Source organism: Notothenia rossii (assembly GCF_949606895.1).
Source record: "Notothenia rossii genome assembly, chromosome: 1".
NCBI classification, from domain to species: domain Eukaryota; kingdom Metazoa; phylum Chordata; class Actinopteri; order Perciformes; family Nototheniidae; genus Notothenia; species Notothenia rossii.
Window position 1 is genome coordinate 66,535,101 of NC_136912.1, and position 19,082 is coordinate 66,554,182.

Sequence of the window (19,082 nt, forward strand, 5' to 3'; positions counted from 1 at the left end):
GTGGGCAGAAATAGCAAATGAGGGTTTATCTTACTTAATTAGGTTTTTTTGCTGCTCCCTAGTGGTGACTTTTCACACTTCAGGATGCAGGTTACCAACGTTGTCTGAAAACGACCTCGACTGCCTTTCCAAGCTCCTTTCTCCGATGACTGGGTTGTTTAAGGGGATGATTGATCAGAGGATTCCACTAACAACTCAGGGATGGTCCTCAAATCAAATCTCCCAGCAGCGCCTCCAAATGTTATGCCCCTAATATGGGGAAAATATAAGACAAAGGAAACAGAGACGATGTTAGCTTGCTTCAAGTCTTATGTATTATGCCCGCCAACAACATGGTACACATAGCACGCTGTATAATACAGAACATGGATTCTTGATATAAAACAACCACTAACAATGCGCGTACTGCAAACATACATCCAATTTAACACACAAGATGTCACTTTTTAAATGCACAGTACAAACATACATATCCAAATTAACACCCAAACTCCCCTTCTTGGAGCTAAACTACACTATCATGGCTAGCTGCGCTAGCATAGCTAACGGCGCTCGCAAAGCTAGCATACACAGCTACAACAATTACAGAACCTAGAGAAACCCTCCAAAAATACCTCTAACAACTATCACTATTCACATTAATATTATACACAGTCAGTCTACATATATAACGTTTCTCACGGATGAACTCACCTAATATGGGGAAAATATAAGACAAAGGAAACAGAGACGATGTTAGCTTGCTTCAAGTCTTATGTATTATGCACCCGCGGCAAGCAACACGCGCCCTCCGCTGGACAGACCCGGAAGGTCATCAACCATGACTTATATCTATTACACAGACAGGTTTTCCTCACTGATTCCATAGTGGCGGGCCATGGGCAGTATCATATTTTTATCCAGAAATGATGTGTGTTTGGGGCTCAGGGCGGACACACCTCTCAGTACTTCATTGGTTTCTGTTGAAAAGCGACGTTTCATCTCCATTAACAACCTGTCTATAACAGGATAGAACGAGTGTGTTCTCATGTCATCTGTTTCTAAGCGTGCTCTTTCTAACGGGGCTTCCACTACAAACCCCTCCAGATGTCGAGATGTCTGGGCCCGCCTTCTCTTACGATGCGTCTGTGGTGCAATTCCTGCCTTCACGCACAGACTTTCTGCTTAATTTCTGATTTTCCTCCACTTGTCCTCGGTCCGCTTTTCAGATATGGCAGTGGTAACAGACTTGGCCGATCATCTGCCGCTTCAAGATCAAAAGTGGCGGACTGAAGCTGATCCGACATGAACTTGGTTGTTCTGAATACATCCTCGAAAATAATGAGATGTACAACAAATGTCTCGTCCATGATTGCACTGAGAGCTCTCGCCTCTGTCCTCCGGCGTGGATTTGACAGGGCGATGATGTCACGCAGGGTAGCCAGTATTGCTGGGAGAGTTTTCTTGACTGCCCAGATTGCAGTATATTGGCATGCCCAGCGAGTATCACTCAGCTTCTTGAGTTCTACGCACTGTGCTGTTGGCTCGAGTTCCTTTTGTTTTTTCGTGAACAGACCATGCACCACTGACCCACAGTCCACCAACACCAAGTTGAGCCTATGAGCATGGCAATGTATATAAATTGCCTGTGGCACTTCTTTCCTGAACTTTTCCTGCACTCCATTGTTAAATCCTGACATTACAGATGCTCCGTCATAGCACTGGCCAACACAACCATTAATGTCTATATTACACTGACTGAGTGTAAGCTTTATGCTGTTTAGTAGTGAGTCTGCGTCTAACCCATCTGCTGGGGTGAAATGCAAGAATTCCTCATGCAACGTCTCTGTCAGTGGCTGTAAATACCGCACGATCACTGAAATCTGTTCCTTCTTACTAATGTCTTTAGTTTCATCCACCAAAACAGCAAAGTACTCTGCCTCCCCCACCTCATCACTTATTTCTATTCGTATCATATCAGCCATTATATCAGTGGCGGCCGGCCCATAGGGGCGCTAGGGGCGCCGCCCCACCTCTTCCCACATACAAAAATATATATTTAAAAAAACGTTAAATTAAAAAAATATATATATATAAAAAATATATATATATTTTATATTTTTAATGAACAAGGTAAATATCATACAATTGGTATCAGTAAAATCTATAATCTACAATAAAATCTTGTTTAAAATTGTGTTACGATGTCTGAAGTTACTGATAAGTCACATGTTTCCTGCCTGGCCTTGCCCTTGGCATTAGTTTATCATTACGGGGCGCTGTCCCCGAGCCAAACAGCAGCAACCAGCACGTTGCAAAAGTCTCAATAGTAAACTGTGCCGCCGAAATATAATTTCAGCCAATCAGCGCCGTCAAATATTTTGGTCACGAGAGTTTTTACATTGGCGCCCACGTTGCTTACGTGCGTTGACGTGAGTTGTTTTTTAGACTCGTGAGGAACTGGGGTAGTATCTATAGAGAGCCGCAGTGACGCGTCCTTAAACCCGGAAGTAAACTTCTTCCGGTTCCTTCGTCTAAAACGCAATGCAATTTCTCCATAGGATTTTGGAAAATAGCTCGAAATAAGGTCTGTGGTTGACACATATTTAAGAGATGGATCACGTTTTGTTCAGCCGGATAATATCCACATGTCAACCCTACTTTTATAATTTTTGAATTATAAATCTAGTCGGCAGAAGCAAAATGCTAACGTTATGCTATAAACGAACTACAAGCCAGTACAGCAGCAGGGTCGCACGACTTCAACGTCACGCCAACTTAAGATCGTTTCAACTGACTTGCACTGAAACTGCACTTTGAAAACTTTAAATATATTAACATTTTAAACTGTATACCCCGGTTATCTAGGCCCGTTTTGTTTAATGTATACCACGTTTATCTAGGCCCTTTTTGTTTTATGTATACATGTCACACTGTGGGAAACGATATTTCGATATTTCTGGATGTATAACACATGTAGAACTTTTGACAATAAAGCTGAATTTGACTTTCGCGTGCTTGCATAATTTAACAAAGCTTTTCATTTTAGCCACACTGAATTTAACTAGAAGTCATGGCTGTGTCAATTACCAGTCTGATATCGTTTTACAAAGATGACAAGAAGAGTGTAGATAGAGGAGAGAACCACTACAAGTCAGGACACGTTACAGTGCAGCCTAGATGAAGGTGTGCTTACCGGTGTTGTCAGGGCTAGCATGAGGGACAAGGTTTATAGTGTCGGTGAGTAGTGATAGCAAGAGTACCGTTAACCTTTTAAGACCGAGTTAATTTATTCACATTAATTCCCATCAACAAATCAATTTTATGTGTCACATGAAATCTTTATTAGGCAAGGCAAGTTTATTTATATAGCACTTTTCAACACAAGGCAATTCAAAGTGCTTTACAAAAAATGAAAGACATTAAGAAAATGGCATTTAAAATCAGTCATTAAAAAGAAAAGCTAATAAAAGAAACATTAAAAGAAAAAATACATGGATAAAAGTTACAGTGCAGTCTAAGATATTAATAGTTCAATTAAGAGCAGCGACAAAAAGAAAAGTCTTCAGCCTGGATTTAAAAGTAGTAAGTTGCAGCGGACCTGCAGGTTTCTGGGAGTTTGTTCCAGATATTTGGAGCATAATAACTGTACGCTGCTTTACCATGTTTAGTTCTGACTCTGGGGACAGAAAGCTGACCAGTCCCTGAAGACCTGAGAGATCTGGATGGTTCATAATTTAGCAGGAGGTCAGAAATGCATTTTGGTCCTAAACCATTCAGTGCTTTATAAACAGCAGCAGTATTTTTGAAATCTATTCTTTGACACACAGGAAGCTAGTGTAAAGACTTCAGAGCAGGAGCGATGTGATCCTCTTTCTTAGTGTCAGTGAGGAACCAGAGTAAAGACTTCAGAACAGGAGTGATGTGATCCACTTTCTTAGTGTTAGTGAGGACTCGAGCAGCGGTGTTCTGAATCAGCTGCAGCTTTCTAATATATTTTTTAGTGAGACCTGTGAAGACACCATTGCAGTAGTCCAGTCTACTGAAGATAAAAGCATGGACACGTTTTTCCAAATCCTGCTGTGACTTTAGTCTTTTAATCCTAGATATGTTCTTTAGGTGATAGTAAGCTGATTTAGTAACTGTTTTAATGTGACTGTTGAAACCAATAACTAATTTAACCCGCTGACAAGAGAGCCTACCTCCGAAGATCGTGACTGGCTGAGGGACAGACTCGGGGGCAGGTTCTCAGGAATTTCTTGGCTTCTCTCCCCCGAGCCAGAAGAGGAAAACTACAGCTTGGAAACACTTACTGTTCCTGAAATTATCAAATCTGTTGGGCATCAGGGACCTGAGGCAATTGTGGCAAGCATGGCATTGTCTGAAGAGCAACAGAGGGCAATTCAGGTGGCTACCACTGGTCAGCGAACCAACCCAAACTGGCATTTGTTCAGGAAAGGAAGGTTGACTGCCAGCAACTTTGGAGCTGTCCTGAGGTCAAAGCGTGTGACTGCTTCCTTTATTGCCAGGGTGCTAGGGCAACAACAGGCCCTTGATAGTGTTTTGTCTGTACAGTGGGGGACTATGAATGAATGTGAGGGCGTCAGGGCATTCACCACTGCAACTCAGATGCAGGTCCATGAGTCAGATTTGTGGCTCTCCCAATCAGGAATGTTGGGGGCATCTCCAGATGGTCTGGTAGGGTCTTCCGCTGTGCTTGAGGTAAAGTGTCCCTACGGAGCAAGGGAAATGACAATTAGTGAAGCATTGCAAATCAAGGGCTTCTTTGTCAGTAAGGAAGGAGAAACATTCAGCCTGCGTGAGGAACATCCTTACTGGCACCAAGTGCAAGGTCAGCTTCACCTCACTGCAAGAAAGAAGAAGAAATAATAAAATTGTGAATTGTTTTTAATTTACATTTACTCGCCTTTGCAATGTTGTGGTTGTTAGAGTGTTAGGTTTTATGTCAGCTCGTCTGTTGGGAAGATATAAAATATAGTTTCATGGAAGTCACACCGTCACATATACTGTAAGAGCATTAAGACATACAGTACATAGGCTAAAACAAAACATCTAAAGATATAACCTTGCACTTTGATAAGTCTCGTGAACATTTTCACTATTTTGACATTTTTATAGATGAAAATTGAACTAAAGAAATAAATGGTAGATTAATCCATATTGAAAATAGGTGTCAGCTGCTACACTAATTATAATAGTTATATTTCTTAATTAATTAAGATAAGACATTACTGTATTGATCCCAATTTGGGAAATGTTTGTGTTGCAGCAGCATAACAAGAAAAACAAAATATAAGTTATTATATATATAAAAGTATGTGAGGGATGGAATATTAAATTGAATATAAATGCAAAATGTACATGTGATTTTACGTCCAAGAGAAGCTATGGAGCAGAGTTCTCTGCCAGCCAGAGGTGATTTGTTATTAGTTCAATATGTCAAACTGATTTCCCTGACTACAATCTTTAGTTACATGGTGAAACGTTATGCTGCTTGTACTAATAAGACTTATCATATAAGCCACACAGGTTTTAATAGGATGTATTCATTATCTTTACTTGTGTTGCGGTCTTTTCAGCAGCGCCATCTCTATAACGGCGATACAGTCACTACCCATTATTTACATTTCACCGTGACATGGACAAAAATGTAACATCAGCTTACCTCATGGCACGAATCCAGACTCTCCTTTGGAAAACATTGGCCGGGAAACGATAGAACAAGCACGTTTCATGCGAAGACCTGTGGCTGCAACCCGGAGCAAAGCAACAAACCATTGCGTAGCTAACTAGTAGCGCTAGCTTTAGCTAACGTTAGCCAACGAAACGAACTGCCGAGTAAAATTGGAAAACACTGGTAATTAATTATTCTATAATTTTTAAACTACGGTGTTAAAAACGACAATTTCAAAAATACAGATTCTAATGGTCAGATATAGATATACAGATACTAAAGATAGGCAGGTACTTGCTTTTAAGAAGAACACAGGGGAAAACAAACTTAGCGGGAGTGTTTACGTGTTCGGCGTAATGACGTACAACGGCCTCGACAATTTCTGTAGTCCTATTCAGCCATTCGGTAACAACCATCGTTTTTCAGACACGTAAACTCTTCAAAAATCCCCAGTGGGGTCACTGCTGATGTATTTAATGTCGTAGAACAAAACGTCAATTACCTCTTAAATTTGTGTCAACCACAGACCTTATTTCAAGCTATTTTCCAAAACCCTATGGAAAAAATGCATTGCTTTTTGAGGAAGGAACCGGAAGTGCCAAAAATGCTAACTTACTTCCGGGTTTTACGACGCGTCACTGCGGTTCTCTTGCAGTGGTTCCCAAACGGTGTGCCGCGGCACACTGGTGTGCCGTGAGGCAAGTCCAGGTGTGCCGTGGGATTTTGTGACAAACATACGTTATTATGCAATATACAACTACACAAAAATAATTATTTTTTTATTTACTATATCAGTAGGCTACTTTGTATGCACACATTTCATAATACAGAGGCAAACTCTATACCTAAAAACGATTATTTAAAAAATAATCCTCACAGAACCCCGTATTCTGCTGTTAACGCAGTTGCGCAGGTGGGATTTATAAGACTGTGACACATCAAAGGCTGAAGGACAATATTAAAACTGAGAAACAAGCAAGCGGGAAAATGGAGCGCTTTCTTGTGCGGAGCAAACCAGCAACCACCAGTGTAGAGACTGCCGACAACCCACCACCGAAAGAGAAGAGGAAAAAAACTGTCAGCAGACAGTACCATGACAGTTATCTGTCTTATGGCTTCATTTGGACCGGGGATGTGAACAATCCTCAGCCCGAGTGCGTCGTCTGTCGGGAGAAGTTAGCTAATGCTAACATGGTTCCAAGCAAGCTGAAGAGGCACTTGGAAACCAAACATCCCGCCCATGTTCACAGTAACTTGGACTACTTCAGAAGAGCGCGGGATCTGAACCAGAGGCAGCAAGGACGTTTGTTGGATTCTGTGAAAGTGTCTGGTAAGGCAATGGAGGCGAGTTACATGCTAGCGGAGCTCATTGCAAAGCAGAAGAAGCCTCACACAATAGCGGAGACACTCATCCTCCCTGCTTGCAAAATACTTGCAGGTGTCATGCTGGGTCCAGATGCCGCAAATGAGCTATCGAAAGTGCCGTCGTCTGATAATACGATCAAAAGAAGAATCGACGACATGTCCGAAGACATTGAGGAACATTTGGCAGAGAAACTGCAGGCGAGCGGCAGATTTTCCCTCCAAATAGATGAATCTACGGACATCAGTGGGGCTGCCCAACTTCTGGCAAACGTCAGATATGTTGATGCTGACTCCATCAAAGAGACATTTTTATTCTGCAAAGAAATGGAAAGCCACACCACGGGAGAGGAAATATTCAGGGTAACTAATGACTATTTTAAAGAGAACAGTCTGACCTGGAATATGTGCGTCGGTCTTTGCACAGATGGTGCGGCGAGCATGACGGGGAGAGTGAAAGGATTCATTGCTAAGGTGAGGGCACAAAACCCACATATCGTGACAAACCACTGCATTCTGCACCGAGAGGCATTGGTTGCCAAAACCATGCCCCCGGAGTTGACTGAGGTGCTGAATCAGGCCGTGCAGATGGTGAATTACATAAAATCAAGGCCCCTGAAATCTCGCCTCTTCTCCCAGCTGTGCGCCGAGATGGGAGCCGACCACCAAAGCCTGATCCTGCACACAGAGGTACGTTGGCTGTCACGGGGGAAAGTCCTATCCCGTCTTTATGAGCTTCGGGAACAGCTTTTGGAGTTTTCAGGTGAAAACGCTGTCCCACATAAAGACAGTTGAGTAAAGTTGGAACGATATTGGCAGATTCGGATTTCACGGATCAATAAGTCATGAACAAAACGTTGTTCAGACACAAATTACGTCTCCTAAGTACCGTGGTAAGGTTGACAACAAACTACAATCACATGTTGATAAAAAAAAGCCAATATGCGCCGTCCTCCGAGCTGGACACATTCAATTGGTCTCTTTCCGCAGCCGGAGAAGAAACGAGTGCTCAGGGACCGTCTGCAGAGTGCAACTCCGAAAAAAGAGAATACAATAATATTCAATCACTTCACTATTATACAGTATATTTCTACCAAACTCACTACACATATCAATAGTCTCCTGTTTGTCATACTACAGCAGAGAGTTTGGAAGAATATGGTTTTGATTAATTTTGGTGAATATTTATAATGTAAAATCCTCAATAAATATGGCATCATCTTCAATAACGTTACTATTATACAGTATATTTCTCCCAAACTCACTACACACATCAATAGTGTCCTGTTGGTCATACTACAGCAGAGAGTTTGGAAGAATGTGCTTTTGATTAATTTTGGTGAATATTTATAATGTAAAATCCTCAATAAATAGGCTATGGCATCATCTTCAATAACGTTACTATTATACAGTATATTTCTACCAAACTCACTACACACATCAATAGTGTCCTGGTGGTCATACTACAGCAGAGAGTTTGGAAGAATATGGTTTTGATTAATTTTGGTGAATATTTATAATGTAAAATCCTCAATAAATATGGCATCATCTTCAATAACGTTGATATTATACAGTATATTTCTCCCAAACTCACTACACACATCAATAGTGTCCTGTTGGTCATACTACAGCAGAGAGTTTGGAAGAATGTGCTTTTGATTAATTTTGGTGAATATTTATAATGTAAAATCTCCAATAAATATGGCATCATCTTCAATAACGTTACTATTATACAGTATATTTCTCCCAAAATCACTACACACATCAATAGTGTCCTGTTGGTCATACTACAGCAGAGAGTTTGGAAGAATGTGCTTTTGATTAATTTTGGTGAATATTTATAATGTAAAATCTTCAATAAATATGGCATCATCTTCAATAACGTTACTATTATACAGTATATTTCTCCCAAACTCACTACACACATCAATAGTGTCCTGTTGGTCATACTACAGCAGAGAGTTTGGAAGAATGTGCTTTTGATTAATTTTGGTGAATATTTATAATGTAAAATCTTCAATAAATATAATATAATCTTCAATATCTTCACTATTATACAGTGGAGTGCTACCAAACTCACCTCAGACATTAATGGTCTCTAACTTGCTACACTACAAAAGTGTATTTGAAAACGTATTTTAATGGTCGTTATGTTATTTTAAAAATAAAGTGTATTGTTAAGTATAAGTTACTGTCAAACAGGAGACCCCTTAATTTTAACCAGAAGCTATTGAAATTTAACTCAAAAGAAGATCTCCTATTTATTCATAACCATTGCACTGTTTTATTGTTCTTTCATTAATTAACTTACAGACTGAATATATACATGGTATCACCTACATCAAAGCAAGATCCATCAAAAGTAGAACAGTCTTTTAATCATCAATAAACTAGACATCACACACATTGATATATACATATATATGTTACACATTGTATATATAAATTAAGACATGAAACAACTTGTTCATTAGCTATGAAACAGTAAAATAAAGTTAAAATTGAAAAAAAAAACATTTCAGGCTTTTCACCTATCTTACTGTACAATATTAATGAACAAATCTACAATGTAATGTCTGACATGGAAAACATCATGAACATCTGTGACTAATTTAATCTGTAAAGGAAAATATATTTAACATCTTAATTAAGAATATAAAAATTTAAAACTATGGACAGGTGATTATTAATCATTACTTCAGTTGCCCAAAATCTTTAGCAAAGCTTTTTTCTGGATTTTTGTTTGTTTTGTACAAAATTCAGCTTTCATTTTGCCGAATTGAAATCACTGGCTGGGCTGGATTTCCCCCCACATGCCGTTTATAAGCGCACTAGTTCTATTGTGGTAGTTCTAACTACAAGCCTTACCTCCCCAAATCCTGGTACCTCTGGTAAAAGTTACACAAACTCTTACATAGCCTCTTTAGTTAGGGATGATACACAACACACAATACCACGGGGTATCTTTTTTTGGTATTAGTGCAGCAGTCATTCCGAGGCACTGCGTGTGAAACCATCTTCCACAAGTTTCACACTGAATCTACATGGAGATAAATACAAGAAAGATATTAAGAAAATGTCAAGTTTAGGACACTTGTAAAGCAGGCATATTCATTTATATTTTATAGAGATTATACTTTTTTTTTTAATATAAATACTTGTTGTTATTCAGGTTTCTCTGTACTGTGCTAAAACTTTAACAAATTATAAGAAAAACAAAAGGAAACCTGTAATGCATAAAAATATACAAAATGTCATTACTTTTATGTTATTCCTGAAATCTAACTCCAGATGATCTACATATTATCTATTATTCAGATTATCTTCTGGAGTTTCAAAACAATTCATCATTTATTCTCACCCAAACAGCATCAACAGCAGTTGTGGGCAGGTCCTCAATTCCACAGAAGGAACACAAGTCATCCTTTGAAACTGAAAAAATAACAGGTGTATTACTGTTCAATTTACAGGAAGGGATCCATATATTCATTTCATATTTTTGGCTAATACCTGATCCTTTGGGAATTTCTTCTGCCATGTCTCTTCGTAGATTTTGAAGAGATTGTTTTGATGAGTTGATGTGAAACGTCTGTGGTATTTTCGGAAATTCCTTCACTGTCATCTTGGCCATCTGGACAGATGGTAAAAATAACATGACGTTATGACGTGTGTTTGAATTTCCCTTTAAAATAAAATGCTTTATTATTAATGAACACAACATGTTGCATTGAATCACCTGCATGACAAAGGATCCACAACTGGTGGCATCTTTCTGGAAGGTGTGGGTTATCTTTCCAGGCTGCCATTTAATGCTCACCCAGTCCTCTTTTCCCAGTCTGTTCCGGCGCATCTTGAAATACTCTCTATAGAACAATAGGAACATTTTTTACATTTGCGCTTGCTCTTTGCCTTTACCAAATGTGCGTTTAACCAATGTATTTCCTGTAGTATTATTTTATATTACCCAAATTTGTAACCAGCCTTTCTGGAGTCCTCAACTTCATTTGACCCTTGCAGAGGATCAACCACATAAATGTGGTTTGAAAGGGCATGGAGGTACTGTTTTAAAAAGTAGCATACCGTATAATTAAACCAAACCTTTTTCAATATGTCAGCAGTAACAATAATGTATCAGCTTTTCTTCAAAAATGAAAAACAAAGTTAACTAATAGATTCATATTATTAAAATCCCTTCAACTTTTTAGAAAAGCTATTAAAAGTAATACTAAAATAATAACTACCCATTTTAAATGTGTATATTTAAAGACTTAAAAGTATTGAAATAATTAAAGATGTCAGATCAGATGAAAGAAAGTTGCACAATTTGGGGTCAGAAGACTCAAATCTTTAGTGGAGAAGTAGCGACCACCAATGACAAATGGTTGAATGAGTACTTATTTTGGACTACATTTTATATTGTTTCCCTATGATATAGATGAAGAACTTGAAGAAATTAAAACTAAAAGAAGCATTTTTAAATCAATCATGAGGCAAAGATGCATTTCCAAAATGGGGCTGCATGAGATACACATTTTAGTCTTAACTCTGTCACAGTATATGAGTAATGTATTACAAAAAAATAATGCATGCTGTAAAAAAAACATACATGCTGTAAAAGCAGCTACAGTATAGCTGTATACTCACCACAAACTTCCAGTGCACATTTCTTATATTGACAAATCCAATGGCTCCATCATATAGATCAAATGTGACCTGAAAAAATTAGGGAATATGTAAACACAAGTGTTATTTTCTATAATATACAGGTGCAAAACAATAATTTCATTTACACAGTATTAATTTATTATTTTTCTCAACAGGAACAAGAAAAAAAGGGAAGCTTATATTCTAAATGTATTCGTTAAAAACAACACAAATGGCTCCAAAAACGACATACATGATTATAATAACGCTGGAAGGTGCCTGTAGACACAGTTCAGTCTCCTTTCTCAAGCCTACAATACTAAAGGGATGAAAATACTTTGAACAATCAGTTTTACTCACCTTTTTTAGCTCTTGCCTGGCCATCTGCTCTCGTGTGCCGTGTAGGATTACACCCATGGTGTAGTGATCCAGGTGGTATAGACGGCCAGCATTATCCTTCAGGTTGAGGATGCCTCTAATGTAACATTCTATTACCTTTTGGATAAATTGTAGGGGAAATAATCATACAAAAATGCCAGCTAATATAGAGGCCAAAGTCGGTTTTAATCACATCATTGTCAGATCATTTTAGAATGGATCAATTATGCAAAACCTTTGCTAAAACTGGTCTATCTAAAGATGGACTGGCCTAACAATTTACTTGGATATCATTTTGTGTAGCACAAATTACATACTTTTTGTCAACAATTGAATCATTAACATATGGCTTATGTGAGATGAGCAGTCCGGTACAGCATAAGTTTTAATAAATACTTGCCTCGCCTATGATGAGTTCATCAGGTCTCAAACTCTGAAATTCTCTGTGCCTCAGGGTGAAATTATGCTTCTCTTCAGCATGTCTTACAACAGCCACAACAACTTCAGTTGGTTTGCATGTCCAAAGGGCATCAACCTAAAATGAAATGAACAATGGTATCATAATAACTTCGTACAGCATTTGCCATTAATTCAATTTTAAATACTTTTAATGCACATTATACTTTCCTTACATTTCATTATTTTAGATTTTGTACGTTTTCTATGAAAGATTGCCTCATGCTAAAACGTTTTTAATGCTTTCTTAACATTGTTTTTATAGCTCGAAGAATTGCTTACTTGTCAAATTAATTTGTATCTGTTTAAAGCATACATTTTAATATAGAAAAACAATACCTCTGTTGCAGGCTTGGATCCTTTACTTGTGGGGTCATTGCTGCTGTTCTTCACATCTGTGCTGCTCTGAATATCTTCGCCAGTGTTCACAGTTAACTTTGCTCTTTTTGGAACTGGAAGAATGTCTGGAGTGGTGTAATATTTGGAGCTGGCAGTGCGAGGCTTTACTCCATCTCTCTTTGCCCAACCTTCCTTGGATTGACTGATGTCTCTTGGTAGCAATGTTTTGAGGAGTAACTGCTCAGATAAGTGATGTGCCATTATGTGTTCTCTGTACCTCCCCTGTAGAGAGCCATACATTTTTCTGATGTATGTCGCTGGCCTCAGTCGTCTCTGCTTTTTTAGAATAGAATGTTTGACTATTCCAAACCATCTCTCCACATGGCAGTTTGTGTCCCTTGTTTTACTTTGGCCAAATGTGTCTTCCTCTGTGTCAGTTGCATATCTTTTCAAATTCCCCAACAGCAGCCCGGTCCAAAGGGGAAAAATCCCTAGATAGTTGTCAAAAAGATCATCAACAATGCCAGGGCAAAAGTATGGATTTTCATCCTGTGGGGTTTCGACCTCTTTTTCAAGCTCTCCCTGAACCTCCTCCATGACCTTCCTAAACTCATATGTGAAGGGAGATCTGCCAACAATTGTGTGGGCATTTCTTCTTTCTTCATCAAATTCCTCCTGAGTTAAGGGGCTGTCTCCTAACTTGTTTCCCTCTTCCATGTCGGGAATCCTGCATTCTTTTATGAAGTCTTTCATGGCCTTCAAATGGATCAGGACAGTATTGGAATTGTGCTTTCCAATTAACACAGTGCACAGCGAGCGGAAGATTTTTAGTGCTGTGGTCATTGAAGTAGCATTTTGCAACCTGGCAAATGCAAATGTTGCAAATTCCTTCAAACCCTTGTCTGCAGTTTTTCTCCCAATTGACTGTGCTACAGCTTTCAGCACGTGTGCAGAGCAAATGTGTAGCACTGTCAACATTCGGATTTCCTTCCATGACTTCAGCTTTGAACAGATAGCGAAAGCCCTGTCCAAGTAACTGACAATGCTCTCCTTGTTAAAAGAAAGGAGAACACTTTGGAGCAGGGCCCAGCTGTAGTCTGTTTCTACCTGATGTACTTTTATTTTAGTGTACTGTGACAGTTTGCGGAGGAACTGCATTAGCCAGAATGTGATTGGTGGTATGGAGTGTTCATTTGTCAGCATTTCACAGACTGGGAGGGGAGGTACTTGCTGACCACCTCCAGGAAGAGCCAGGCAGTAATAAAGCACTCTTTTGGTCTGACCTGGAACTTTGGATACAACATTACCTGTAGCATCTAGATATAGGGTCAGCGGTGTCTTCTTTCTCAGGTGTTGCACAACTATGTTTACTCCGGTTTCAGAATACATATGTATTCCAAATGGGTCAACTTGAAAATGCTGTATGTACCCAGGCATCCTGCGATCACTTGAGTCACATTCCTTAATGATAATTTGTGTGAGGTACATCTCCATGAAAACATCCTCATGGATTCTTTTACCTCTTCTTACTTCTGAACGTATCACTTTGAGAACATTTTTGTTCAGACTGCGGGTTATGTTTCCTGAAATCAGTTCAGCAACAGGTGTTTTTTTAAGTTTACTGTAAAATACTTGACTCACTCCTTTATGCAGGGCTCTTGCAATTCTGCCTCTTCTTCTGTTTGCTGCTGGTCGGAATTTTTTCTCATTTGCTTTGTGTGCCATTTCCCCTCTTTGCAGCACAGATATTTTAACAAGGGTGTCTTTCACTGGCTCATTTTGGATTTTAAAGAAGAATTTGGCCCTGCAGGAAGGGAATGTACAAACTGCACAGATGTTTAAGTACGGACTTTTAATTTTCCTGCTGTTAGGAGTTTTTATGTGGTGACTCTTGAAGGCAAGTGTACAACAGGGATTTTTCTCTCGAAAACTCTTGTACAACACGTCGGTCCACGGTTGCCTCAGTTTGTTTGAACCCGTCAATGGAACAATCTTTTGCCATTTCTTTCGATTTACTGTTATTCTGAACCTTTTAGATACTACTGGCAACTTCCGCCAATGTGTTTTGATGCCTGTGTTTTTATTGTCATCTTGTGCTCCTCTTTGTAAATTCTGTTCTTCAGTTTCTGCCTCATTGATTTCTATGTCCTCATCTGATAACTGGTCATCTACTTCAAGTCCACTCTGAGAAGACATCCTTTGTTGTTTATCTTCTGCCTCATTGATTTCTATGTCCTCATCTGATAACTGGTCATCTACTTCAAGTCCACTCTGAGAAGACATCCTTTGTTGTTTGTCTTCTGCCTCATTGATTTCTATGTCCTCATCTGATAACTGGTCATCTACTTCAAGTCCACTCTGAGAAGACATCCTTTGTTGTTTGTCTTCTGCCTCATTGATTTCTATGTCCTCATCTGATAACTGGTCATCTACTTCAATTCCACTCTGAGAAGACATCCTTTGTTGTTTGTCTTCTGCTTCATTCTTGTCTGTGTCCTCATCTGTTACCTTATTCTGAATCATGCTCAGAGGCAAGTCCTTTGTAAGACAGTCTTCAGAACATGCCCCTCCAACATCTCTCTCGTTTTGATTTACCTCCATTACCTGAACTTCCTTCTGCTCTAATGATTTTTGGCGTTTATAGATCAAATCCCTCAATCCTTTTCGATTGTTGGTCCATACAACCCACAGCCAATGACGGTTTTTCTTATCATCATGACCAAAAAGGATTATAGCGAGTTCCGACCAAATATATGAAGAATGTCCTGTATCTCTTTTGGTAATGTGAACACTCTTCATTGCTCGGACCAAAGCTTCCATTCCACCAGCCATTGCCCATAAGTCCTTCCTCTGGGCCCTGTTTCCTTTTTTAACTCTTCCCATTATTTTTGAATTGCCTCTAACCTAGGAAAAGGAGGACAGGCAAAGCTAAATACTTTTTTCTCAATATAAAAAGAGTCTGAAGTAAACTTTGTTTACGTTGTTGTTTTTTTTGGTTTGCAAAACTACTCATCTGTCATTTTAATATGTGTAATATTACATCACAGGACCAAATAACATTTGTTTGTAGTTTTAATTCAGTAACATTTCAGTTGATCAAATACTAACAAGATGAGCTCAAACGTAATTGTCTAAAAAGGTATATAAACAGGGGTGCACATAACTTTTTTGCCCTGGTTCTCAAAGGAGCACCTGGAGATGTTGCTTGGTGCGCATCCTTAAAATGAAATAAACCGGACCTTTTCAGGGGTACTTCACTTATGAACGAGGGGGGGAGGTGCGCTAGTGAGCACGCAGCAGGGTTACTGTGCGGAGCGCATAAAGCAGACCTTTCACGCGATAGCGAGGGGTAGAGCGAGGGATCCAGATGCCGTGGTGCTCGTGGATGGATTAAAACAATTAAACCTAAATAGCTTGCGAATTATACTTTGGCGGCCGTTAATATACCTGGGTTGGCGGGGGTGCGCATGCGCACCAGTTATGTGCAGCCCTGTATATAAGCATAGCTTAAATGACTGTTAGTAACTTCAATGAAAAGACAATAAAATAAATGAATACTTACATATAACCTTGGAACAGGAGTGGAGGAATGTTTTCAAAGAAGTCCCAGCGCATTAAGTACCGAAAGTGTTATATTTAGGCCAAATGTGTCGTCTGTGTCAGTAGCATACATTTTCAAAAATGTCTATCCTCATAGTTTGCTGTAAGCACTGAAAATCGGCATGATCCATGCATGCTTCATTGAAACTTGCAAGTGATTGGCTGGAGGCTTGATTGCTCTATATGCATCCTTCATTTGATTGGTTTAAACTTTTCACCCTTTTGCCATGGACCAATTTTTTTTCTTTTTAGGTGTGGCAGCTGATCTTTAGGGGAAATAAAAAGTAAAGTATATTATTGTCAGGGCCGCCCCTCCCTACAGGCCAATCACGCAGGCTGCATGGGGCCCCGCCTTGCCGAGGGGGCCCCGCCCAGAGGGCCTCAGCTCTCCGCGTTTTCCGCGCAGTTCAGCCGCGAGGTTCCGCTGCTCCGCTCCGCGGCACCGCTCCACTAGCACCCCCTCCCACCCCGACACCCGACACACAAGGTGAAAATGGGAGCAAGTCGGCAACTGTGCGCACCACCCCAGCTGACGCGCGGACGCGCGGTGACAGGGGAGCCTGTCTGTAACCCGACACCGTTGCAATTAATCGCCATCATCATTGCAGCAGGTGAAGAGATGTCGGCAAAAAGACGGTATGATTCCGGCGCAAGCAAGAGGAAAAAAAAAACTAAACATGAAGAGACTAGAGCATCACTCGAAGGTGGGTTATTTCCAAACTTGCTAATGTTGTATTATGAGTCAAATTTCAAACTTTTGCCATATTAAACACATCAGCTGCAATTCACGACATGAAGAAGGCAGTCTCTGCATAGCAGGCTAATGGAGATGCAGTTATTTCCAGCATTCTTTATTTACCATTCATTCAAGTATGTGATGCCTTTTATCTGCTAATGTACAGGAGGAAGAGTGATACACTGTCTACTTGGCTTACATAACAGTTAAAGTTTACAGCCTGAAAAACATGGAGCATTTTTCCCCTTTTATTTTATTTTTATGTCAATTTGCACATTTCATGGTGATGCTCAGCCCCTCCCCTTAATTCCTAACTGTCATCATCATGTCAACCACAACACAGATAAATACTGATAGAAATGTGTTTGTAGCTGTGTAGTTGTTGATACATTGCTACATTTGAATACAGATTTAAGAAATATCAGTTTTTGAGCATGTAATAAGCATGTTTTTTCTTGACTATATTAAAACGATATTATAATAATATAGTATTTATATTATTGAATTGATTAGGATTAGGATTATTATTAGTAGTAGTAGAAGTAGTTCATTTGCATTAAATATATTTTAATCTTTTTGAGGCTAGTATTTTCACTATATTCATTCTGTAGTGCACTATTAAGATCAAAACATATCTTAAGTCTGCTTGAATGATGGATTTATTGTCTGCATTTCCAGGGTCATTGCTGAAATTTATGAAAAAGGGAGGCACAAAGGAAGCACCCAGTACCCCACCATCAACCAGCATCACCTCAGACCCAGCAGCAACCAACACTCCGCCAGGCCCATTAACCAGCGGCTCTGATACAGACCCAGCAGCAACCAACACTCCGCCAGGCCCATTAACCAGCGGCTCTGATACAGACCCAGCAGCAACCAACACTCCGCCAGGCCCGTCATCCAGCGGCTCAGGTACAGACCCAGTAGCACCCACCAATACTCTGCCAGGCCCGTCAACCAGCGGCTCAACAGTTGCAGACGCAGCAGCACCCAGCACATTACAAGATCCATCAATCAGTGAGGTATCAAGCACTGTCACTAGTGCACAACCAGTTGATCCCCAAAGCTGCCACTACCAAAATCTGCTCTGGAGATGTTGTCATTTCTCCATGAAAAAGAGTTACAGGAACTGTACCCAAATCTTTGGATTGCCCTCCGCATTGCAGTAACTCTTCCTGTTACAGTTGCGTCTGCTGAGAGAAGCTTTTAAAACTCAAGCTTATGAAGACATACCTCCGGTTGTCAATGGCACAAGAACGCTTAGGTGGCCTGGCTATCATAAGCATCAACGCACAGTTGGCACAGCAGCTGTCATACGATGACCTTGTTGATGACTTTGCATCCAGGAAATGCAGACGTGTTCACTTGTAAATGCATACTGAAAGACATACATGCACATTGACCTGACTGTATACATATGTTACTGTGTTGTTAATGATACAATTTTTTTTCCAAACTACTTGGTGTCCCAACATTTTTTTGGGGGGGGGGGGGGCCATCACACAATCTCGCTTGGGGCCTCAAGTTGGCCAGGGGCGGCCCTGATTATTGTGTACATCATCTGCACCTGAAGATGTTTTCACGATTCGGCTTCATTTCTAGTCCTAAATCCTAGTCCTAATTTCTTGCACTGCACTAAGAAGTACTTGCACTAATGTCCAAATCATGTTTCTTGTTGATTGTGTTTTTTGTATATATTTATTACTTACTTTTATACCCTTGTTTAGCTAGAACTTTCTTAACCCTTGTGCCCTCCTTGGGCATTTTTTTACATTTTTCCTGACTTTTTTTTTGGATTTGGTGATCATTTCAGCTACAGCTTTTGGCATGGATTTTTGCAAGAAGTCTTCTTTTGAGTAACATTTTTGAAATCCAATGTCGTTTACTCTTACA

General features: G+C 39.8%; 1 long non-coding RNA gene across 1 annotated transcript; it reads right to left on the reverse strand.

The window, feature by feature from the left end:
• Positions 1 to 9,296: 9,296 nt before the first annotated feature.
• Positions 9,297 to 10,464, reverse strand: LOC307015992. The gene is made up of 2 exons (XR_013801705.1): positions 10,398 to 10,464; positions 9,297 to 10,076 (listed from the first exon to the last, which is right to left on the reverse strand). It is a non-coding gene; the product is annotated as an uncharacterized lncRNA (long non-coding RNA).
• Between the last annotated feature and the right edge of the window lie 8,618 nt (positions 10,465 to 19,082).